The sequence below is a fragment of the Pleurodeles waltl genome, chromosome 2_2 (genome assembly GCF_031143425.1).
Source record: "Pleurodeles waltl isolate 20211129_DDA chromosome 2_2, aPleWal1.hap1.20221129, whole genome shotgun sequence".
Classification (NCBI taxonomy): Eukaryota; Metazoa; Chordata; class Amphibia; order Caudata; family Salamandridae; genus Pleurodeles; species Pleurodeles waltl.
Window position 1 is genome coordinate 45,421,476 of NC_090439.1, and position 25,170 is coordinate 45,446,645.

Consider the following 25,170-nt stretch of genomic DNA (forward strand, 5'->3'; position numbering starts at 1 on the left):
CATCAGGTATCAAAAATGTTGCATTTTCTTCTCCAGTGAGTGTCTCTATTGTTTGAGTCCTGGGAAAGTACATTGAGTCTGCCTTACACCAAACTGTAACAACTTGAGTTCCATCATCTCCTGTCCATCGGTACATTGCAGAAAACTCTAGCAAAGCAAATTTTATTAAACAGCAAACATTTCACGATCAGTTCAATGCACCAGCAACTTCTACATTGAGCATTTATTAATTCGGCTCCTGCGTGAGGCCTGGAAAGACTAGGCCACATCTTCGGCTAAGTTAACTCTGCAAAACGTAGGTTGTACATCTTGATATGACACATTACTACATTATTATTATACATTTTCATTATTCCACACATTTTTAATCATTTTAGTACAAGTGGCTGCCATTCTCCATGGGCACATTTTCAAACGTACACATGAATTTTCTGTACAATTAATTTCTCTATGAACTTTTGCTAATCATAACATATACACATTTATTAATAATTTTGAATTAGCATGTCTGCTTCAACACCAGGAATGCAGACTGCGCGCAGGGAAAGTGGGACAAAGAACTGTGGTTGGAAGATGCCAAGGGAAGAGTCACGAAGGTCTGGACTGTTGACTGTAGATGGAGCACAGCAAAAGTGAGGGAAGTGAACTGGAGCAGCCAAGTCTCTGGAGCAGGTAAGTGGATCATAGCCAAAAGAGGCTAAGCTGGGAGTGTTCTTGGGTGTGGTTTACATACTAGCTAACTGCACAGGTGAAAGAAGCGAATGTAGAGTGGTAACAGTCTTTTCTGAGGAACCGCTAACGCATGTTGACTGATGTGGGCATGTTGCATGTTTTCTTGTGGAAGCGGTAACACGTGTTACATGTGCAGAAGGGTGAGCAGGGCTCAATGTCAAATACAATGCTCAGCGTTCTACAACCTATTACAAGTGCCAATGTTCTGGGACCTTGGCCTTTCACGCATCTCAGATGTAATTGCCCTACGACCATTGCTTTTCTGGGTCCGTGTATGGACCACCCCTGAGCTATCCACATACAAGGAGTCTATTCAAGACATTCTAGATAGACCAAATGTACTTACCATTTCCTGGTTTAACCACATCTCAAAATGGTTTCATAGATTGGGTCTTAGTGAGTTTTGGAGTCATCCAGAAAGTATAAGGAAGGATCAGAAGAATCATTTGAAAACTGTTTACCGGATATATGTCAGGGAAAACTACCTGCTGTGCTCAACACACAGCAGAATGACTTCACTATTTTTTTATTTTAAATGGTACCCGTATCTGGAACCATTTATGGATACAATTCTTGACCCATTAAGTAAGAGTCTATATATTCAGTTCAGATATGGTTGTCTGCCTCTTAAATCCTATGGCAGTACGCGGAGTGCGACTCCAAGACCTGATCTTTGTCCGAGTTGTAATCACATTTCAGAACCTATTGTACATTTTATGTTTATATGCCCTGCTTATTTGACTGCGCGACGGAAGTGGTTACGACCTGTGTGCAGGAATATGGGGGCAAGACACTGTATTGTTGCCTTAAGGATCACGATGAGGGAAACTTCTCTCCCCCTATCCTGTGCGGTTAGCAAGTATATTGTAGCTGCTTGGCATATACGTATTACATTTCTGGGGAAAAATGTTGATGAGGAACAAATTTAAAAAAATACAAATAAAAATAAAATGTTTTAGCTGCTAAATTTTAACTATACACCTAGACTGAAATAAAACCCCATGTTTAATTTAAATGATAGGTATTAGGGGGTTAGGTGCATTTTTAAGGAAAGTAATTTTATGTGTTTTAAGGCTGAAACATATGTTTTTTTACTTTTCTTATCCCTTTTTAACTTAAATCCTATTATCTTTTCATTCAATTGTTGGTTGTTTTTGCTTTTATGGTTGAAAGTAACCGAATAAAGCTATGTGTTGATGATGATGAAGTGACGTTTAAGTGAAAACATACCTGAATTGGAGCATATCCAATGTTTCTTAAAAGTGATACTTAAGTGACAACATGCTTGAGCGAAAACATCTTTCATGGGTGAACTCATATAATCAGTATACTGAGCACCCACTACCACCAGGGAATAAAGCATTTGCAAATGGAATATAATCAGGGGAGGGTGCCACATAATGACTCCTAAAACACACAGTAGCATATTTTGTCCTGCTAGTGGTAGGATTTATAACAATCTTGCTGATATAGTCTGTTGGCAACATGAGCAGTATGATGTACAGCAAAGACACTTTTGAGGGCACCATCATCTTAACCAAATTAATTCTCCCACAGATGTTCAGCAGCAGACTATCCTATCTTGACTTCGCTGCTGACTTTTTTTCAGATCCATAAGCAGGGAGGTCCTCAAGAATATAAAACATTTGAATTCCCATCTTGGAATTCTGAACTTCACTCTCCACCCTTCATGACATGACCTCTGTTTTTTCCTTGTTTATTTGGTGCCCTGAAATTTTACCAAACTTCTCAGCATGCTCTTCTATTTTAGATCTCAAATGAGTCTGATTACCAGTGTACAGCAAAATATCACCAGCATATAGGGACAATTTTACCTCAAATCCAAAGGCTCAAAATGGAACTACGATGCTGTGAGAACCTTACCTGTTGGGCAAATAGCAAATGTATAAATCAAATAATAATGGTGAAAGGGGGCAACCTTACTTAGTACCTCGTGTAATAGTGAAGCTCTCAGTTAATACATCATTCACAGGCCCCTTTCCATTACCTCTCATAAAGGCTCTGCTGGGTCCTAATCATAACTTGATTAAACCCAAACACCTTAAGAATCTCTCAAAGAAATTGCCAATTTACCCTGAGCAGCATCATGGGCTGCTACTGCACAGGTATGTATATAGGTATTTGCTAAATCTATAGCTCCAATCAGGGGATGAGGGAATTTATTTAATTGTCATCATGAAATGAAGTCTCTCTGGTCAGGATGCACAATTTTTCCAATAACGTTTGCTACTCTGTTGGTCAATATACCTGTGAAGATCTAATAATCAGATTTTAGTAGCTATATTGGCCTATAAGAACAAGCATTGGTACGATCTTTAGTCGGCTTCAATACCATTACAATAGTAACTTCACATCAAGAATGTGAAATTCTATCTTGCTTCAAATAGATTGAATTAAACAATGTCTTCAGCACTTGAATCAAGGACTCTAGTGTAGGAGGCTGCCCTGGTTTGTAGTGGGTACCTAAGGTACTTACACCTTATACCAATTCCAGTTATCCCTCATTAGTGAAATGTAGGCAGTGTCTAGAGGTAGCTGCAGCAGAGCATCCAAGGCTGAACTAGGAGACATGCAAAGCTCTTGCGATACAACTAAAGTTACAAAGTACTTATATACAAGAAAAGACAGTACTCAGTGTTACCAAATCTAAAGGTACTTTATTTTAGTGACACAAGGCCAAAAATATCTTAGAGGCAATACTCGTACTTGAGGGAAGAATTATACACAATATATACACTAGTAACCAAAATCAGGTAAGTAAACAGTCATAGAATACTGCAAACAGTGAAAAACACAATAGATTGCAATGGGCATAGGGGCAACACAAACCATTTATTAAAATAGTGGAATGTGAAGGCTGAAATTCTCCCCTAGGCACGTGTAGTGTGTAGAGGTGCACTGGGAGTGTAGGAAAACACAAGAGGTAAGTAATGTACCCCAACCCAGAGCCCAGGAAAGCAGGAGTAAAGTATAGCAAGTTTCCTCAGAACACACCACAAGTCGTGATGAGGAATTATGCAAGAACCAAAAAAGACTGCAAGCAACCAACGATAGATTCCTGGACTTGAAGACCTGTAGAGAGAGGAGACCAAGTCCAGAAGATGATGACGAGTCCAGGAAGAACAGGAGCCCATGCCCACCTGGAAGAAGGTGCAAAAGTGGATTCTCCGGTTATAAGAAATGCACCAAAATATATAGTTGTGGGATCCTGCTTGGTGCAAGAGATGTCCCACATTGAGTTGTTGGATGCAGGCTGATTGCATTGCTGGATTCCACCAACAAGCCTTGGTTCACACAAGAACGCATTTTACATCAAAGACTGAGGAGACAGACGGGGCTCTCAGCACTTCAGAGAGCCCTCAGAAGACCAGGCAGCACCCACGGGAGTTGCAAAGTGCGCTCATCACAGCAATACACAGGAGGATCCCACGCTGCCGGAGAACAACTCAGAGAGCTGTGCTTCACAGGAAGGAGTGCTTGGGACCGGGGCTACGCTGTGCACAAGAACGTTTGGAAGAAGTGCACAGAAGCCCAAGGAGATGCAGACGACGCAATGCACGGGGTTACTGTCTGGCATGGGGAGGGAAGCTTTTACCTCTACCAAATTTGGACAGCTGGACCTTTGGACAGTCAGGGTCACTTCAGTCCACCACCTGTGTTCCAGGGATCATGCTCATTGACCAGGAGAGGAGTCCCAGAGTACCGGTCATCGTCGTAGAGAGGTGCCTGCTGAAGCAGGGAAGTGACTCTGTCACTCCATGGGAGATTCCTTTGGTTCTTCTGGTGCAGGGTAAAGACAGGCAATCCGCACAGCGTGCACAACCAGGAAACTGTTGCAGTTGCTGGCTGGAGCTGAAGTTGCAGGTCACAGTAGCCTTCCTGGATACTTTGTTGCAGTTACAGCAGTTCCTAAAGCAGTCTGCGATTGATCCGACGGTCAGTGGCAGTCCTGAAGGAGTGTTTTTGTGAGCTCCTTATGGGTGGCAAAAGAAATGCTGCAGCCCATAAAGATCTCCTGGAACCTCAATGCCCTGGGTACCTAGATACCATGTGCTAGGCACTAATAAGGGTGGTCCAGTGTGCCAATCAAAATTGGAATATGGAGGCACTAAACTATAGTGACAAATTTGGTACACAGAGAGAGCATAAGCACTGGAGGTCTGGTTAGCAGGACTCCGGTGACATAGTCAAGCATACTGACAACACACATTGGCCAAAACCATGAGCACAGGGGTCCTGGCTAGCAGGATCCCAGTGAGACAGTAAAAACACTCTGACAAATAGGTCTCAAACTATGAGCACTGGGGTCCTAGCTGGCAGGATCCCAGTGAGACAATTATAGCACACCGACAAACACTGACAAACAGGCCAAAAATGGGGTTAACCATGCTAGTGCTAGAAAGATGCTACTTTCTCACATCTAACAACTGCCTTTGTATTTCCTCCTCAGTGATTTCAGAGCCCAGTGCATCAGTCTTTTAGTTGCTTATCTGACAGCCATTTTTTAATGTTTTCTATTTCTGGTTTGATGTCTTCCCTGTGTAATGGTAGCATATTTTTCAAAGTCTCCTGTTCTACCTCACTTGTAGAGTTTTACATCTTCCCTCTGTCCATTTTGTTCTCATTATAAAAACAATGCTGCTTCTTGCTGACTCTCCACCTGTGCTGTACCTTCCTTGCTATCCTTCCCTTGTACTCTGGTTGCATTGCCTCTAATTCTTACCAGAGAATTGGTAATCAAGAAGAGTCAATGATCAAAGCACCTTGGATTCTTTCTCTTTTTTTTAATATTAGTCCTCAAAGAGAGAGGTGGGCAGAGTTTGTAGAGATCTGCAGGGCAAAATTCTGCAGAACACCAAAAATAAGTTCATTGTTGTGAGTAGAGTGCTCTGCATTGCAACATGAGTGCAGATTGCACCACACAATCACTCAAACCTTCATTTAGTTTTTCCTTTTCTGTGCATGGTGCTGGGCCTACTTTTCAATCTATATATATAATTGCCATCCTTACTTTGTCCTACTTATCGTCCTATCGTTTTACATTTATTTCGTTAGTGTATTTGAGTTGGTGTATTCTACGTTTTTGCCTCTATTTTTATTTTCAGTGAATTTTGATCCTTTTTTTCCCCTACATTCCTAATTTCTTCCTCTCTATTCCTTCTCTTTCCTCCTGTTTTTTTTTAATCCAAGTAAGCACCATGGAAGAACGTGGGAGAGGCATTTAGATTGCAGGGAGGGACTGGTGCTGGTGCCGCCAAGGGGTGCAGTCTTGCACCATTTTTACTGAGGCGGAGGTGGCTGCACTTGTTTTTTTTGTTCAGGTCCATCTCCCCTTTATGCTGGCATCAGGAGGCAGACAGCAGGCCTGGGAGTGGGTTGGGACTGCGGGAGCATCTGCTGCTATGGGGGAGGGTTCACCATTGCTTTTGCCAACGTACTTGGTTCAGTGCACCCAGCAGCAGCTGATGGACAACTGGACCGATATCCTGGACATGGAGCATGACCTGTTTGACCTGCTGGGCATCCAGGTTGCGGGGCTTGGTGAGTAGTATTACTAGCCTAGTAATTATTGCTAATTTTGTTGTGTCCTACAATGCTATTTTTTTCAAATAGCATGCTGCTCACACTGAGAGGTAAGTTAAGTTCGCGTAATGTACATATAATATGTGATCCAATTTGAGAGAGACAGGCACTCAGTGCCACCTAATTCTGCTTGTTGCTCCAGGCACTTGCTTTGGTTGATTATTTAAGAATGCTGACTCCTTCTGTCACTATGATAGTGTGACTGTAGTAGGAGGAGTAGTATAATATCAGTGAGTTAGCATTCTCTGTGTTTTTGCTTTTATGTAGCTCGTACAGTCCACAGCAATCTCCCAGTTGTGTGCAGTATGCATCTATGCACTGAAAAGAGAAGCTGACTCAGTAAACCCTTCAAATGGGATTGCAATTTGTGAAGCAAAGATACTTTGTTGCAGTGCTGTAGCATTTCTAAATGTAGTTTAGGAAATTCGGAATAGGGTTTAGGAAAGGTTTTGGAAATTAGAAATAGGTCAACTCGATCAAATAGGCAATCTGATTTAGAAATGCACAATGTCAATGTGTTAAGCATTTGTCTTTGCCTGTGAAAATATTTTTTAGAGATTAACTGTACCACCTATCTGTTTGTGTTATCTTCTTTATTTCTTACATCAGCGCCCAAGGGCAAGAAGACAGCATCAGAGAGTTGGGCAGAGGCGGGTGCTACCACCAGTGTCACGGCAGATGGAAGTTTTAATCACCACCACCAGCACCTCTGCTGCAAATGGTGGCTCTGCTGGCCCCAGTAAGTTCTTGTTAATATTATTTTTCTCTAACTTTTACCTCTTCCTATTAGAATACTTTTTCCTCCTCACTCTTATACTGTGATTTGTTTTTCAAAAAATCTTCTTTGTTCTATGTAATATTCATTCCCATCTGCATTATCATTTTTTCTATATTTCATGTTTTGGTAGCTGACTTCCTCCTTTGTCTGCACTAATCTGTAGCTTAAGCTTTCTTCTGTTTGGTCATTATGCTGTCCCTCTCCCCTAATGTGTATACTCTGTGTACTTGTACTATAAGATAAAGACAATAGGTTATGTAGTCTACTGTGAAAGGTGCAGAGTTTGCATACCCAAGCAAGCTCTACTGTGCTTGTTGCTGAGAAGGCTTTCTATTTTTTGCTCATGCTCAAGTGACACGCAAGTGGCCATGATTATAGTGACTCCCCCAATGTTGCAATGTATGTATTATTTAGCAGTATTCCAGCAGTTTTGATGAGAGTGCACCTGGCAGGAAACTAGTATAAGCATGCTCCCATATTATTGGCCAACCAAAACCATATTTCTTTGTTGCCCAATTCTTTCTCCCCCTTCATTATACTTCAAAATACTCACAGTCATTATCATGTCTCTGCCTCTCTATTACAGATGGCTTGAATACTGGCTTTTCTAACATTGTCAACCAACAAAATGCCCAAAGTGATATTTTAACACCATTATTTAGCTCCGCCTAACTCCCGTGAACCGTTTTGTCACAGGAGGATAAATAAGGCGCCTGGGCCTTAGAGTCATTTTTTGCCTAGGAACACCTACCTTGTATCTCATTGACGCAAGGTAGTTTCCCACTAGCAAAAAAATGACTTTAACTCCAAAGCTTTGGTGCTAGAATGGTCTAGGGCCAAAGTATAAAATCGGAGTTAGGTGTGCGCTGAATTAGCGTAAAAAATGACACTAATTCAGTGCAAATCAAGTATAAATCTGGGCCTTGGACTTTTATATTTATTGCAGACATTCATTGGTGATGGGGAAGAGATGTGGGAGAAGGGTCGGCCTGTTGTGGGTAGAGAGGGTAGGTTCTATTTTTGTTAGTAAAGGGAAAATCTTTTTAATCTACTTTATATCTGGATAATTTTTTGTGTTTAACTTTGCACTGATGCCTTTCCGTGCAGCTTGTCTTTTTCATCTACTTCTCAAAGTTTATACCGGTTAGAAGGGTATGCTGCCATTCTCTATATTGCTACAAAAACCTGGATAAACAATCACTTATCTCATCTGCAATAGAAGTTAGTTACATACTAACTAAAGTAGTTCCCTTCACCCCATAGTTCTCTTATTTGAATAGATTAAGTGATGACTGACAGCTGCGCTCTCTGTCAATGTTCCAACACCTTACTGGAGGGGTTCCCAAGGTGCATTCTTTATGGTAGTGGTAGTACACTAACAGAAAAGGCATCACAACAAGGGTATCCCACTCCGACCTTGGAGAACTCCAACTGTAGGAATAATCAAAAGGATAGTAGGTTATAAATATATACATTTATATTATGGCTTTAGAAAGACTGATAACAGAATCGTACCATCATGACACATCAAAGAATACCACATATTAAAACAAGAACTAGCAATAGTAAATTCTTCTGAACAATGGTGAGCATGGCATTTGAAAACCAAATTTATTAAATTCACAGGTGAGGATAAATGTACTTAAAATCTGTACTATGCAGTCAACAAGGTTAAGCGTTTATCTATATGTAACAAAGGCCTGAATTATGCTGTTGATGTTGAGAAATGACGTTCCCACTTATGCATGGTTGGGTGAGTGGGGCTGGTGTGGGCTATTACAAAAGTAATAGAATATCCCACAGCGAGTGGTGTGACATTTAACCACATCTGCCCCACCAAGTGGGTGATCTATTTGTTGTAAATTAAGAAACACCTAAAAAAAAATCACACAGCCCCCCAAGGGAAGAGGGTTAGGGGTTTGATGAAATTATGGAAAAGCGGATTTCGGGAAAGGTGTGACAACATAAGAACAATATTCATCAGGGCGATGAGCAGCACATCATCATCAATCTGTATTAGAAGAAAACAAAGGAATAAGTATGACACAGTTCAGTTAATTGTATTCCAAACAGTCCTTCTGCTCCAGAGAAGACCCAAGTTATTAGATATCTAAGTGTTCCGTGTCCTGGGTGTGAAAAAAATCAAATTATGGAGGAGTGAATTGAACCTACACAGTTCTTATAAGTATGATTGTAAAAGATAACTAATACTGTATTGCCAAATTGGGAACTACGTCTACCTTCTCCTCGAGAATGTCTGTCACTCTTGGATGCCTTTCTGAACAGGTCTGGTAGATAAGCAGGAGTGTTGAGCTCAGCTTTCACCTATTGTGTGTGCAGGAGAGGAGAAGGCCTCTAGATTATAAAGCAGGAACTGTATTGTAGAGTCAAGGAGAAGGACAGGAGGAAGGAAAGCCTCATAAGGAGTGTACCAAGAATACAGCGCAAAAACAAGAGGGCTCAGAGTTTCATGTTTGCCACCTGTGCAACACACACACTCAGCAGCATTTCCCAAATCAATGTACCTCTTTCTATTCCACAAAGCTGAGTCCTAGGCCCCGGAGACATGGGTTCCTTTAAAGTTGATAATTTCCATCTTCTAACAGTTAATGAAGTTCCACACTGAATCCTTCCATTGTCCTCCTGACTCTGAGTAACTCCATCCCAGTCCCAACCAGAGTGAGCTGGACCTGTAGTGCACTATTGTTAAAGAAAAAGTAGAGAAACAGAATTGCAGTATTTTATATAGATTTGTGTTTGTTAACTAAAGTGATTGGTCTGGTCTTTGAGGAACCAGAAACAAGGATTGAATCCTACAGGTATATTTTTGCTAAGTAAGTTTGTAAAGGCCAGTACCCTTCAGGGAAAATTATCAACCATCAGGCACCAAATATTGCATTTCATCAAAATCAAGTTTACTATTATTGAACACCCTTCCTCAAAGTCTGCCACCACATAAATCATCAATCATCACTCACAATCACTTACTCAGTGTGCAGTGGTTGTAATTACCTCTTCCAGCTCAACCACGGGTAGGTTAGGTATACAATTGTATCTTTGACTCAGGCAACACATTGGAATTTGGTAGTGTCACTCTTATAAATCAATAATCTTCTGTGGCAGCTGTGCTAAGTGATGCAAAAAAGGGTAGGCATGCAGGGGAGGCAAGCATTGTCTTGAATGCCATGAAGGAATTGTGGAGGCTTCTTCACTGCACAGTGGTCCAACTCCAATCCAGTATATATGTGACTAGAAAATGGTAGAGCAGCATAAATCTGACCAAACATAATGTCCCACAACCTACTTTCTTTTTGCAAAGAAAGAAGTTCAGCAAGAAATAATGTAAACGTTCTATGATGACATCGGCATACTCAGTCCGGGAAGTAGAATTCATCCTCAAACTCAGGTGGTTCACCCAGAAGTTGGTGAGATAACACAAATGATTCTGAGCAATCTTCCTCCTGCGTAATTGTGGGTTATGAAATGTTGGTTCATTTTGATCATGGTCAATCTCTCCACATTTTGAAGGGAGAGACTGGTCCTTCTCACTGTAACAAATGTGTCAGCCGCACTGTATACATGCTCAACAGACACGCTGGCTACTGGACAAGCCAGACAATTTATTCCCAGCCTGCATAGCTTTGGCCATTGGCGCATCTTCCGATACCAATACACCAATGGGTTTTGATTCTTGAACATCTTTTGGTTCATCCAGATTCTTGAACATTCTCTGAATGGTCATTAGTGCGGCCACTTGCTCGACCTCTTTTACCTTTACCTCTGCACTAGACTTAAGACCTGACTCTTGAAGCCAAGCCATTGTAGAGGTTAGGTCTGATTATTCTGTTGCTGGTGCCGCCGCTTTTCGCATTGCTGGCGTTGGCCGCTGTGAGACAAGACCGCCCTCTCTGGAAGTTGAAGGCAGCAGCCCTGGACTCTGGAGTCGGACTTTAGGTATCAGGCGATCTTCTTCCAAGTGACTGGCTTGCTTAACAATCCACCTCTTATACTTTAAAACATCCCTTTCCAAAAATGGAATGATTGTGTGCAGAATTTTTGTGTACCATGGATTAAGTAATGTGGCACAGATGTCGTTTTTGGACAAGATGATGCTACTTTGCAGCCTTGCCTTGCCGGCAAAGTGAACAATTAAGCTCTCAACCAATGCACGCGCTTCAGGGTTTTCGTTCACATCTGTGACTGCAAACCTTTCAGACACCTTCTTTAGTTGGTCCTGTAGCAGATGCAACAACGGGATTGCTTGGTCCATCGCACTGTCCTCCTTGTTAACTTCCTGTGTGAAAACCTCAAAAGGAAGTAGCATCACTGCACATTGGATCTCTTTTAGGTGGGAGAACCAAAAGCTATCTACCGGTCTCGGCCCTGAAGAAAATGTTAAGAGTGTTCGGCGGCATACAACAGTTGCCATGATCACCATGGAGAAATACATACAGCTGCAAACAACCTGGATGAATTTAACAGAGGTCTCAGAATTTGATTTGTTGCCACAGAAAATTACAGTAACATTGACAAGACCAGGGGAGATGGTGGCTATTTCAGATCCCTGTGTTTGGCACAATGCATCATCCTGGTTGTGCAAAACATTCTTAAAAAAGAAGACATAGTCAACAACATACTGACCACTTACAGACAAATCTACACTCATCCTAGCCATTCTTGTAAAGCCCTGAAACAGTTTTGGATTCCTGGATGCTTTATTATAACTATGGCTGTTTCGTTGCTCTGAACACACCACATCCTATACCGAACTAAGTTTGCTAAAGAGAGTCCTACACTCTGCGGTTTACATTACAGGTAATGACTGTGATTAAACTCCCGCTGCCAAGCTTACACCAAATATTGGGCCGGACAATTCACCTCGCCCAAATGTTGCAGTACCGCTTGAAGTTCGATATGTGATCTGAGGACCTATTTTTATTTCATTTTTCCTTCACACCCAGTTGTACCCCTCGCCAGACCTTCCCTGAGGAACCCTCCCCTCAACACTTGGCATCATATCTGTTATTTTAGAGCCTGTGCAGGGGATGATTATAACTCATTTCATATCAAAAATATATGTGTGTTATAGCTCTCCAGCTCAACCAACTGAATTCTTAAGGAACCACTTTTATCTTCTGAATTAGTTAATTGATTTTCGGTGTATCTCTGCGATTAAGCATCGCATTTCTCCACATAATCATTGGAACCTTGTCCACTACTTTCTGTAGCTCTTCCATTTTAGTTGTAAGCTCCCATTATCCCAGTGTAGTCCAAACTCATGAATTTATAATGAATTTCTGCTTTTTGTAAATGTACGAGAAGATCATACACAAATATCTAACTATGATGTCTCTTTAATCTTTGTTTTTTTTCTGTGAATTTCTCTGCACTTTATTATCGTACTCAGCCAACACACCCACTTATCACAGCTGTCAGCCATTTTCAGAAGGGGTTTGATGGCCAGTCCATGTTCTCGATGTGCGTGCCCCGTCCCTTCCCTCCCTGGCCTTTTGTGCTGCCACTGCCCCTCTGCTGCCGCTGCTCTTTGTTGCTGTCCCTGCACCCTACCACTGTCTCCCCCATTCAAAAATGTTTTCATGTGAAAGTGTAGCTAGAACACACTAAGCCTTGCCTTGTCAAGCACAATTATTTCAGATCATTTTCACATTTACAGAAGTGGAGCTTCGACTGAGGTACCAGCTGTTTGCGTATTTCTAGCTGAGGTTGAATATTTTTAAACTGAGCATCTGTGCCAAACTAGAAACTTACCTGTATATCAATCCAAGAGGACTGCACAGTTCTTTCTATTGTTCTTTTTTGTTTTAAAAAGGCATAGTACCTAAGTATCAGAACCACAGGTAGGAGCATGCTGGGTACAGTAGTACCAACTGTTTGATACCACAGTACGCGCCACCCTTATTATTTTTTATTTGAAGGATGGCAGTGATCACTGGGACCTCCCCATTTGACTCTGGGGGCGAGGGTGTGCTCGCACTGTCTTTTTATAGACAACATTCAGGACTCACAGACCCAGTCCCAGATCTTGTAATAGTCCCCATATCTTTGTTAATGTCCAATGGTTCTGAAACAGTGCAAGGTAGAAAAATCTCTCTAGGCCAATCAGAAGGCCCCCATTTTTTAAAATCACAGTCCTGCAGGATATCAGCGTGACCAAACCTTTACATTAACTTACTTTTTTAATGTCTTCATGCTCATCTAAGCACCTCTTTCAATGCAAATTTCTCAAAAACGGCCAAAATAACAAAAATACTGCTTTCTAAACATTTGCCAAATTTTTCGAAACACCTTTCAGCATTTTTTTGCTCCCCAAAATTCCGTCTGATAGCTAACATAAGAAATACATACTTTGTGACCGACCAAAAACATACATCTTTTTTTATGCCATGGGTCTGCAGGACTATGTATTTTTGTGTGTGTATATGTATATATACATGTATATATATTCCAGTTATAACTTGTGGCTTAAATTTGCTTAATGGCAAGAGTTATAGTTTCTTCTGATAAGTATAACTATAAGTATATCTATAACGTCTGGATTTCTACGGTTTTATATGTATAAAACGGCAACCTAACAAACGTCCTTGTAACCTCAGGTTTTTTTAAGTGAATTTTTATGCTTTTTTAAAAATAAAGAAAGATATACTTACAGTACCTATTAAAAATGGGGTCTTTGGTGGGCAGTCAGGTTAACACCTGTCCAAGTAAGGATCTTCAATCTAGTCAGGGCAAAGGAGAAACACTCCTGGTTAACCCCCACTCACCTCTTTGGTAGCTTGTCACGAGCACGCAGGCTCAACTCGGAAGCATTGTGTAAAGTATTTGTACCAACATGCACAGTAATAGAGTGAAAACACTACAAAATGGACACCTCACCGGTTTAGAAAAATAGGTAATATTTACAAGAAAAAAAAGACCAGAAAAACAAAAATCCAAAATACACAAATTAAGGTATAATTTTTCAAAGAATAAGAGTCTTACTCCATAGAAAACATTGGAAATGTTGATTTTGCACAAAATACCTGGTTAGCGTCAAAAATAAAGCCGTACGGGCGAGCGAGTATTGAAAAAGGCAGTGATGCATCAATTCATTCCTCGCAAGGGAGGCTGTGTGTCGTTTCTTCTCAGATCTGGTCAGCGATGCATCGTTTTTCTCCCTCGCAAGAGAGCAATGCATCTATTTTTGAACTGGCACCTCGGATCCGTGCAGAGTCGGGTTGACTTTGATGTCCAGGGACAATGCATGGAAAATTCTGCCGCACGGTGTTAGAAAACTGCTCTGTGGGGAGTTTGCATAGTTATCAGCAGCCGCAAGCGGGTGTTGCATGTCATTTATCCAGCCACGATGCATCGATCTCCCAGCAGCGATGCAGGTGGAGCGTCAATTATGGCTGCAAAGCTGACTGCACATCGTTTATCAGCAAAAAAACAACAACCCCTAGGCATAACTACATCCCACCATACAAACTACATTCCTTATACACACAACATCACCCTTCATTAATTTCAAACATAATTTATTGCATTTATCAGAAATATATCTTTCTTTATACACAGTTTATAACTCCCCCATCATATCATAAAAGAGAAAGAAACCAGTGAAAAAAGAGATATAAAGTGGTCGTGTTTATAGTAAAGGATGAGAAGTAATAGATATCCCCTCAAACCATTCCAAAGAATCATTCATAAAAATATATACACTTCTTAAAAAAAAAGCCTGTTGGTTAATCCTTTAACCACATTAAATGATCATATTATTTCTTTAAAGTAGAATTATATTCTCCAATTCCCAATTTTCTCCAAAAGATCACACCAATCAAGGCTTAGGCAATATCGTCCATGTTTCGACCCTCTCATGCTCCTGGGCCAAATATCAGCTCCATATGCGTCTTCATCAGGACCGATAGATAGGAGAGCCTACAATCAATTTAATAACATCAATCAATCTCCATATAATCTACTTTAATTATCCAGGTAACGCTGTACATTAAACATACTCACCCCTTTAAATCCACACTAATCACAATATCCTTCTTCACCCATCACTCTAAATGAATCCATCAATCTAAAATATACAAAAACCTCCATATAATTTCACAAGAACCAACATGCCTAAATCTAAAAAAACTTAACAAAACCAACTCTTACCTTCTCCCATATAATGCCCAACCACTGCCTTATTTCATATATTTCATGTTTCTCCCATCACTTGCCAAAGTACTCCCACCTCTGCTTTAATTTCACAACCTTAAATACAAAAATAGACGTGTTGATGCAATTTCCTACACACCCATCCAAAATAGTCCTCAGACACTTTCATATATTGTCCTTCTTTGAACACTTAAACTCTCAAACTATCAATACAATGTTAACCCTTTGGGTGCGGGCGTCGGGCACTGGCCGACGCCCGCACTACCTCCCTGGTGCGGGTCACGACCAGTGGCCGACACCAGAGAGGGGGTTAAAAATCCTCCAGTGCAAAGCACCGGAGTATTTATTTATTTTTATTTTTCCCCGTGGGAGACACGGAACAACTTCCGCGTCTCCACCCCACCCCCATTCCGCCCCTCTGTGACATCAGCGTGCCACGAGGCGCGCTGACATTACATTTTCCACACCGGAGCAGCGAGAGAAGCAGGTAAGCGCTTTCTCCCTACTCAGGTGGGGCAAAAAAGGCCAAAACGGCCTCCCCAGATGCCAGGGAAGCATCCATGGAAAGGGGAGAGTCTCCCCTTTCCATCAATGCCTTCCTGGCACTGTTTCCTGGCCATGGATTGCATGGATGGCCCCTAGGCACCAGGGATCTTCTTTGGGGGGGTCGGCCCCCGTGTAAATGGGCCAACCCCCCACGGGGCATATATTGAAAAAAATAAATATGTTGGGGATGTTTTGGGGGGCGATCGCGCCCCCCAGATTTAAAATAAAACTTTTTTTGTTAATTTATATATGTGGTTGCTGGAACCACACTTGGATCACCCCGCAATTGAGCCTTGGGATTCCGGCAGTCTTGTGTGGTGTTTTATATATATATATATACATATATATCTTTTTTTTTTTTTTATGTGTTGTTTTTCCGGGAGCCACAATTGGTTTATTGTCCTGCTGCAAAGGATATACATTTATATGTATTTAGCTGACTGTCGCACTGGGTGCCACCAGCACTAAAGGCTGTGATGATGGGTATGTGGTAAGGTGAAGTAATACTATCTTTTTTGTTTTTTCCAGTGTCTTTGGAGAATCTGCCGAATTGGAGAAGAAGCGAAGGTAAGGTGACAACATTTCCTATTGGACACATACCCAGGAGCAATTTTGTGACTCTATCTGCCTTCTACGTAGGCTAGTACTCTAGAGAGACAGTTTAGCCAGTAGCAGAGATGGCGTCTCGTTGGATGACTGCTGCTCAAGCCCTAACTCGGGTTATAGAGGACAACTGTGATGTAGGATCAGAGACTGAGACAGCAGATACTGAGACAGCTTCTGAGGGAGAGGACAATGGGGTAGAATCTGGGAGTGATTTTTCAGTCGGCGGAGTCCCATCTGACGACACCTCTTCCAGTGATTCTGAAGGAGAGGATGACGACAGCCGTGCTGTCCCTTCGCAAGCACAGTCTGGGCAGCAGGACAACATCGGGTTAGTCGAACCCAGAGAGCAGGTGCATGCGGCCACAAGCACAGAAAGAGTGCTCTCTTGGCAGCCCCCCTGTTTAGTTCAGCCCCAAATTCCACCTTTTACTGGTGACGCTGGATGTAAAGTCGATACAGCTAACTTTTTGCCAGTCGACTACGACCATCTATTTTTGGATGTTGATTCCTTCAGGAAATTGTGCAGCAAACAAATTTGCGTGCAGACCAATTTCTGAGGAAATGTGGAGGCACCCTAGGGCCCCCTTCTAGGGCACGCCAGTGGACTCCCACTTTGCTGGCGGAGTTGAAGATATTTTTGGGCCTTACGCTCAAAATAGGGTTAGTGCAGAAACCCACCTTGCAGTCCTACTGGACGACTCGCACGGTTTGGGTGACCCCCATCTTCGCACCATACATGAGCAGAGATTGTTTTTTGCTACTGCAGCGCATGCTGCATTTTAATGACAATTCTGCTGCATTGCCCCGGGACCATCCAGACCATGACAGGTTGTTCAAAATTCAGCATGTCGTGGAACATTTGTCTGCCAGGTTTCCAGAGATCTATACTCCTGGAAAGAATATAGCAGTCGATGAGTCCTTAATCCTGTAAAAAGGACGGCTGCTTTTCAGATAATACAATGCGAGCAAAAGAGCTCGCTATGGCATAAAGCTGTACATGCTGTGTGAGAGCTCTTCTGGCTATGTGTACAGCTTGTGAGTATATACAGGGAAGGACTCTACCCTAAACCCTGTAGGTTGCCCTCCCGTGTTAGGGGTCACAGGTAAGATTGTATGGGAACTTGTCCAGACACTTCTTCACAAAGGTTATAACCTTTATGTGGACAATTTCTATACAGGAGTAGAGCTGTTCAGTGAGCTCTACAAAGCTGGCACTGTGGCCTGCGATACAGTTTGTTGTAACCGCAAAGGATTCCCGCAGGAGCTTGTTTGCAAGAAGCTCCAGGAATCCCGGAGTGCTGCATTGCGTTCTAACGAACTGCCCGCAGTCAAGTTCTTAGATAGGCGTGATGTATGCGTGCTCACTACAATTCATGATGAGCGCACTTCTCCCATCACGGTTTGGGGTCAGATGGCCAAAGTCCACAAGCCCATCTGTATACTTGATTACAATAAGTACATGGGCGGAGTGGACAAGAACAACCAGGTTCTTCAACCATACAATGCGTGTCGTAAAACTCGCACTTTGTACAAGAAACTGTTTACCCACCTGATTCAGATGGCAACATATAATGCGTATGTTGTTTACCGTCAGACAACCACAGGAAGACTCCTGACTTTCCTTGACTTCCAGTTGTCTGTAATTGAAAGCCTCACTGCTGTTACATAAGCAGCAGCAGCCTCCACCTCATATGTTCTGGAGGATGTGGCAAGGCTGCAGGAGCGACACTTTTATGATCGCATTCCTAAAACACCCAAAAAGGATTGTCCATGTTGTCGCTGTAAAGTGTGCTCGAAGCATGGAAAGCGGCAGGAGAGTCGGTATTACTGTCCCCAGTGTCCACCACAACTAGGCCTCTGTATCCCTACTTGCTTTACGCTGTATCATACTAAAGCAAAGTTCTGGGAAATCGACTGAGTTGAGCTGCCGTTGGGTAATCCTTTCAGTGGCAGTGCATGGATACCGAACGTCCATGGGCCACTGCTTCGTTAGGCAAGGAGCCACAGAATTTTACTTCATCATGGACTTCCTTTTGGACTGCTTGAGAGATAGATCCACCGTCAGAACGTGGTCGGTGTTCTGTTCAATTAACATGCATTATATTCCCCCTACTGCAGATACTAGTGGACAGAACATATGCCACATTGTCACGGAGTACCCTTTCTTCACCAGCAAGTCTACCTTACTTTCAACGGTAGATATGCTCTCTCAGTTCAAGGAATCACTTTGTACGGCATACTTGGAAACCCCCAACTTGCATCCACAAACTAGTATAGGTTCACTTGGCAATTATACAGGATTAGCCAGGACTCTGATGAGAACAGAGACATGAATGGGTTAGGAAAGCGTATGGTAGGTGTGCCTTCACAGGGTTATTGCACAGGTAGAAGGCAGATAGTAAAAGTAGTACAGATGTACATCATCTACACCTATGGATTCAAACCCATTGGTGCCATCCCAGCACTGAAGGAGAATGACTTGTATAGGTCAGTGTTTGACCTGCTTTTCATGTTCATCCTCCAGCAGAACTTAGTAGATGTTCAGTTTGCTGTATACGTGCATTACAGTCACATCACTGCACATAATGTTGGCTGGGACATATGCTACGTTCTCATGGACTCCCCTATTTACCAAACACTACCCTTTTTCATAGCCTATTACCTTCTCTTTAGGGAACATCATGAGAAATCCCCAGCATTTCTCCCTTAGTTTTGAAAGGTAGATATGCTCACTCAGTTCAAGGAATCGCTTTGTACGGCATACTCAGACACCCCCAACTTGCATCCACAAACTGGAAGGAATTGGATTTAGCAGAGAGAGTGCGTTAAAGGCGCATGAAAAACATGTCTTCCTGAGCCTCAGGTGGCTGTCAAAGGAGTCATTAGTAAAGGTTTGTTATGCATGCATTTGGTAATGTTAAGGAAGAAGGAGGCAGTTACTTGACAGGTGGTAAAATGTAGTCAAACTTATTCCGTTCTGTGGCGTGTGAATGTGATGGGACATTGTCTGGCAGTGGTAAGTTAATGTGAGTGCAGTGACTGGTTGGATTGGGCCCATGGCTGGCGATATGAAAGGATTGTTTGTTGTGCGTGAATGGCGTGTGAATGGACCATAAAGAGGTTGGTGCCTGGACGCAGCTTTATGGCCCACCTTCAGAAGGCTTAGTTTCAATATTCAGATACTTTGATAAGTATTCATGCCTTGAAACCATAATTTCTGGAGGTGCTAAAACCAACCAGTTTGAGTGGTGGGTTAACTTTAACAAACTAGTACCAGGGGAGTCCAAGGGGCAGGACTTGCGTGGCTCTCACCAGTTTTCCTTCACCCAGAATCCCCTTGAAATCACAAAATGTGCTTAAAAAACACATTTGCCTTGCGTTCCAATGAGCAGAAGTCCAGGGATCTGCAGGGAGCCCCAAGTTCCACTAAGTCTCTAGCGAAAAACTGCCTCACTTTAGTGAGTGGGCAAGTGACCACAACAGGGAAGTACGCAAAACGGATTGTGAAGACATTAAAATTACCTACCACAAAACAGCCTAGTTTTTTAAGACAGTCATCTAAGTATTTGGTCCTGGGCTCTGCAGCCATATAGGGAAACCTACAAAACGCAGACATTTCTGAAAACTAGACACCCAAGGCAGCCCAAGTAAATGTGGAGTGTTTAGATTTAACAAAGTTTTCTTACCCAGAATACCCTGCAAAAGTGAAACGTTGATTAAAACCACAATTTTTCCTTTCTTTTTTATCACAGAAACTACAGGAATGTGCAGGGATCCTCAAAATTCCTACCACCCAGTGTTTCCCCACTTGTCCTGATAAAAAGACAACCCCGCTTGTGTGCCTGCGCCTAGTGCCTGCTTCAGGAATGGATCACTCCAGGGTTAACAGTAGCCCTCATGCAAGGAATACCATTGAACCTTGTGTGATCCATTCCTGTTGCGGGCGCTAGGCCTACCCACACAATTGAGGTATCATTTTTATCGGGAGACTTAGGGGAACGCTGGGTGGAAGGAAGTTTGTGGCTCCTCTCAGATTCCAGAACTTTCTGTCACTGAAATTTGAGGAAAATGTGTTTTTTTAGCCAAATTTTGAGGTTTGCAAAGGATTCTGGGTAACAGAACCTGGTCAGAGCCCCACAAGTCACCCCATCCTGGATTCCCCTAGGTCTCTAGTTTTCAGAAATGCACAGGTTTGGTAGGTTTCCCTAGGTGCCGGCTGAGCTAGAGGCCAAAATCTACAGGTAGGCACTTTGCAAAAAACACCTCTGTTTTCTGTCAAAAAATGGGATGTGTCCACGTTGTGTTTTGGGGCATTTCCTGTCGCGGGCGCTAGGCCTACCTACACAAGTGAGGTATAATTTTTATCGGGAGACTTGGATGAACACTGGGTGGAAGGAAATTTGTGGCTCCTCTCAGATTCCAGAACTTTCTGTCACCTAAATGTAAGGAAAACTTGTTTTTTTTAACCAAATTTTGAGGTTTGCAAAGGATTCTGGGTAACAGAACCTGGTCAGAGCCCCACAAGTCACCCCATCTTGGATTCCCCTAGGTCTCTAGTTTTCAAAAATGCACAGGTTTGGTAGGTTTCCCTAGGTGCCGGCTGAGCTAGAGGCCAAAATCTACAGGTAGGCACTTTGCAAAAAAACACCTCTGTTTTCTGTCAAAAAATGGGATGTGTCCACGTTGTGTTTTGGGGCATTTCCTGTCGCGGGCGCTAGGCCTACCCACACAAGTGAGGTATCATTTTTATCAGGAGACTTGGGGGAGCGCTTGGTGGAAGGAAATTTGTGTCTCCTCTCAGATTCACGATTTTTATGTCACCAAAATGTGAGGAAAACTTGTTTTTTTAAGCAAATCTTGAGGTTTGTAAAGGATTCTGGGTAACAGAACCTGGTCAGAGCCCCACAAGTCACCCCATCTTGGATTCCCTAGGTCTCTAGTTTTCAAAAATGCACAGGTTTGGTAGGTTTCCCTAGGTGCCGGCTGAGCTAGAGGCCAAAATCTACAGGTAGGCACTTTGCAAAAAACACCTCTGTTTTCTGTCAAAAAATGGGATGTGTCCACGTTGTGTTTTGGGGCATTTCCTGTCGTGGGCGCTAGGCCTACCCACACAAGTGAGGTATCATTTTTATTGAGAGACTTGGCGGAACGCTGGGTGGAAGGAGATTTGTGGCTCCTCTCAGATTCCAGAACTTTCTGTCACCGAAATGTGAGGAACATGTGTCTTTTTAGCCAAATTCTGAGGTTTGCAAAGGATTATGGGTAACAGAACCTGGTCAGAGCCCCCCAAGTCACCCCATCTTGGATTTCCCTAGGTCTCTAGTTTTAAAAAATGCACAGGTTTGGTAGGTTTCCCTAGGTGCCGCCTGAGCTAGAGGCCAAAATCTACAGGTAGGCACTTTGCAAAAAACACCTCTGTTTTCTGTCAAAAAATGGGATGTGTCCATGTTGTGTTTTGGGACATTTCCTGTTGTGGGCGCTAGGCCTACCCACACAAGTGAGGTACCATTTTTATCAGGTGACTCGGGGGAACGCTTGGTGGAAGGAAATTTGTGTCGCCTTTCAGATTCCAGATTTTTCTGTCACCAAAATGTGAGGAAAACGTGTTTTTTTAGCACATTTTGAGGTTTGTAAAGGAATCAGGGTAACAGAACCTGGTCAGAGCCCCACAAATCACCCCATCTTGGATTCCCCTAGGTCTCTAGTTTACAAAAATGCACAGGTTTGGTAGGTTTCCCTAGGTGCCGAATGAGCTAGAGGCCAAAATCTACAAGTAGGCACTTTGCAAAAAACACCTGTTTTCAGTCAAAAAATGGGATGTGTCCATGTTGTGTTTTGGGGCATTTCCTGTTGTGGGCGCTAGGCCTACCCACACAAGTGAGGTACCATTTTTATCAGGAGACTTGGGGGAACATAGAATAGCAAAACAAGTGTTATTGCTCATTGTCTTTCTCTACATTTTTTCCTTTCAAATATAAGAGAGTGTGCAAAAAAGACGTCTATTTGAGAAATGCCCTGCAATTCACATACTAGTATGGGCACCCCGGACTTCAGAGATGTGCAAATAACCACTGCTCCTCAAACCTTATCTTGAGCCCATTTTGGAAATACAAAGGTTTTCTTGATACCTATTTTTCACTCTTAATATTTCAGCAAATGAATTGCTGTATACCCAGTATAGAATGAAAATCAACTGCAGGGTGCAGCTCATTTATTGGCTCTTTGTATCTAGGGTTCTTGATGAACCTACAAGCCCTATATATCCCCGCAACCAGAAGAGCCCAGCAGACATAACGGTATATTTCTTTCAAAAATCTGACATCGCAGGAAAAAGTTACAGAGTAAAACATAAAGAAAAATGGCTGTCGTTTTCAGCTCAATTTCAATATTTTTTTATTTCAGCTGTTATTTTCTGTAGGAAAACCTTGTAGGATCTACAGAAATGAACCTTTGCTCAATTCAGAATTTTGTTTATTTTTCAAAAATAGTTAGCTTTCCTGGATCCAGCATTGGTTTCACACCCATTTCTGACACTAACTGGAAGGAGGCTGAAAGCACAAAAAATAGTAATAATGGGGTATGTCTCAGAAAAAAGCCAAAATTGTGTTGAAAAATTTGGTTTTCTGATTCAAGTCTGCTTTTTCCTGAAAGCTGGGAACCTTGTGATTTTAGCACCGCAAACCCTTTGTTGATGCCTTTTTCAGGGGAAAAATCACAAGCCTTCTTCCGTAGCCCTTTTTCCAATTGTTTTGAAAAAAACAAAAAATTTGCTCTATTTTGGCTAATTTCTTGGTCTCCTCCAGGGGAAACCACAAACTCTGGGTACCTTTAGAATCCCTGGGATGTTGGAAAAAAGGACGCACATTTGGCATGGATAGCTTACGTGGACAAAAGGTTATGAAGGCCTAAGCGCGAACTACCCCAAATAGCCAAAAAACGGCTCTGCGCTGGGGGGGGGGAACGGCCCAGCAGCTAAGAGGTTAAATCTAATCCACCAACTAACTAAAACATACACAGTTGCATACTCCAAATCATCCCTTAAAGATATTGTTCAAAGCAAATCTATCAACACAACATTATCACCTCCCAACGCTTTTCAGAGTGGAAACATACCTTTCACTCGGCAAAAAACAAACTCGAGAGTCAATCTCCTTATTAAAAAAAGCCATCTCAGATGGTTTTCGTATTTAAACATATCCGTGGACGCGCCAACGTATGTCAGCACGTCCAACCTTGCGGAAGTCGAAGCTAAAACAAAAGCGCTGTTTCTATCTGACGCATGCGCGTCGAATTGAAGAATGTTTCGCATGCGTGTCAAATTAAGGAATGTTTCCGCATTCCCAAACATGCTTGCCGCTTCCTAGCGAGACCGCGGGGGAGGGAATAAAAACAAGCGGTTCTTTATTCATGCAGCCAGCATACATGTTATTCTAACTTTGTATAATATACACTGAATGACATAATCTCGAGACTCAATCAAAATTGTTATATACTACTAAAAAGTGTACATAGTTTGAAGTTTTTTGAAATAAAATAACAACAAAAGCAGCCATTCTTCTCCATGTCTCAAAACGGAGCCTACGTGAAACAAGTAGTGTCTATTGCAAGACACAACTATAATCAATCGATAGCAAAACGCCTGTTGCTCTCTCATTTGGCATTTAATACTCAAAATAACGATCTAACTGGCCCCCACCATCTTTAAACGCAAATGTTACTGCAAAGTATACAAAACCTAGCCTATTTCTATTATTGCCATAAGACATACACCCCAATCATAACCGTTACTATATATCAATAGATGACACTCATAATTTCGAGTCTCTATTCGATAACAAACACAATAACATTTCTGTTTAATCCTGGGAGTATATATAACTCAAGAAAACAGTACTTTCTGTATCACAACCATTTGAAAAAAACAGTAGCCTCCATATCTCAATCATTTGATAAACTAGCAGTTTGTCTTGCTATCTCGTCATACTCGTTCAATCCATGGGAGACCGATTCCAAAACATGAATCCATTTGCATTCCCGTAAATTCAGGTTCTCCGAGAGGTTCCCCCCGTTTATTAACCTTGATTTTTTCCAGTTCAAACCACCTTAATGATTCAGCCGAATGATTCAGTGTGGTAAATGATCAACCAAATTCACCCCTTGGGTTTTACATTGAATTTGACTGCAATGTTGCATGATGCGCACCTTCACTTTGACCGACATATAGTAGATCACACGGACACTGGATGACATAAATAACATTATTGCTATTACAATTTGTGTGTTCCCTCAATGTCATCGACAGATGTTTATATTTAAATACCTTCATTTCTAAACATTGTGCACATATTTTACATGATCCACATTTGAAATGTCCAACAACCTCCGGTAGATTCAACATTGTTCCCAGAGATGGTCTAACTGGCTCCGGTAAAAAAGAGCTCACCACCCAATCTTTAATATTCTTGCCCCTTTTAAAAGCATGCATCGGGGATCATTAGCCTCAAGCTCATTTGCAATTAAATTCCAGTGATAATTAATTATCTTTTTAATTTCTGTACTCCTTGTACAGAACGTAGTCACACATATCATCCTATCATTTTCATCGGCTTGCACTTGAGGGTCAAGTAAAAATTAATGATGGCAGAACCATGCCCTTTTACGGGCTTTCCTCACTAACCACCTTGGCTAGCCTCGCATCTGTAAGCGATTCATTAGTTCTTCAGATTCCACAAAAT

General features: G+C 42.1%; 1 long non-coding RNA gene across 1 annotated transcript; it reads right to left on the bottom strand.

The window, feature by feature from the left end:
* Positions 1 to 14,662: 14,662 nt before the first annotated feature.
* LOC138272911 (uncharacterized) lies at positions 14,663 to 23,668 on the bottom strand. The gene is made up of 4 exons (XR_011200265.1): positions 23,549 to 23,668; positions 15,281 to 15,379; positions 15,134 to 15,197; positions 14,663 to 15,049 (listed from the first exon to the last, which is right to left on the bottom strand). It is a non-coding gene; the product is annotated as an uncharacterized lncRNA (long non-coding RNA).
* Between the last annotated feature and the right edge of the window lie 1,502 nt (positions 23,669 to 25,170).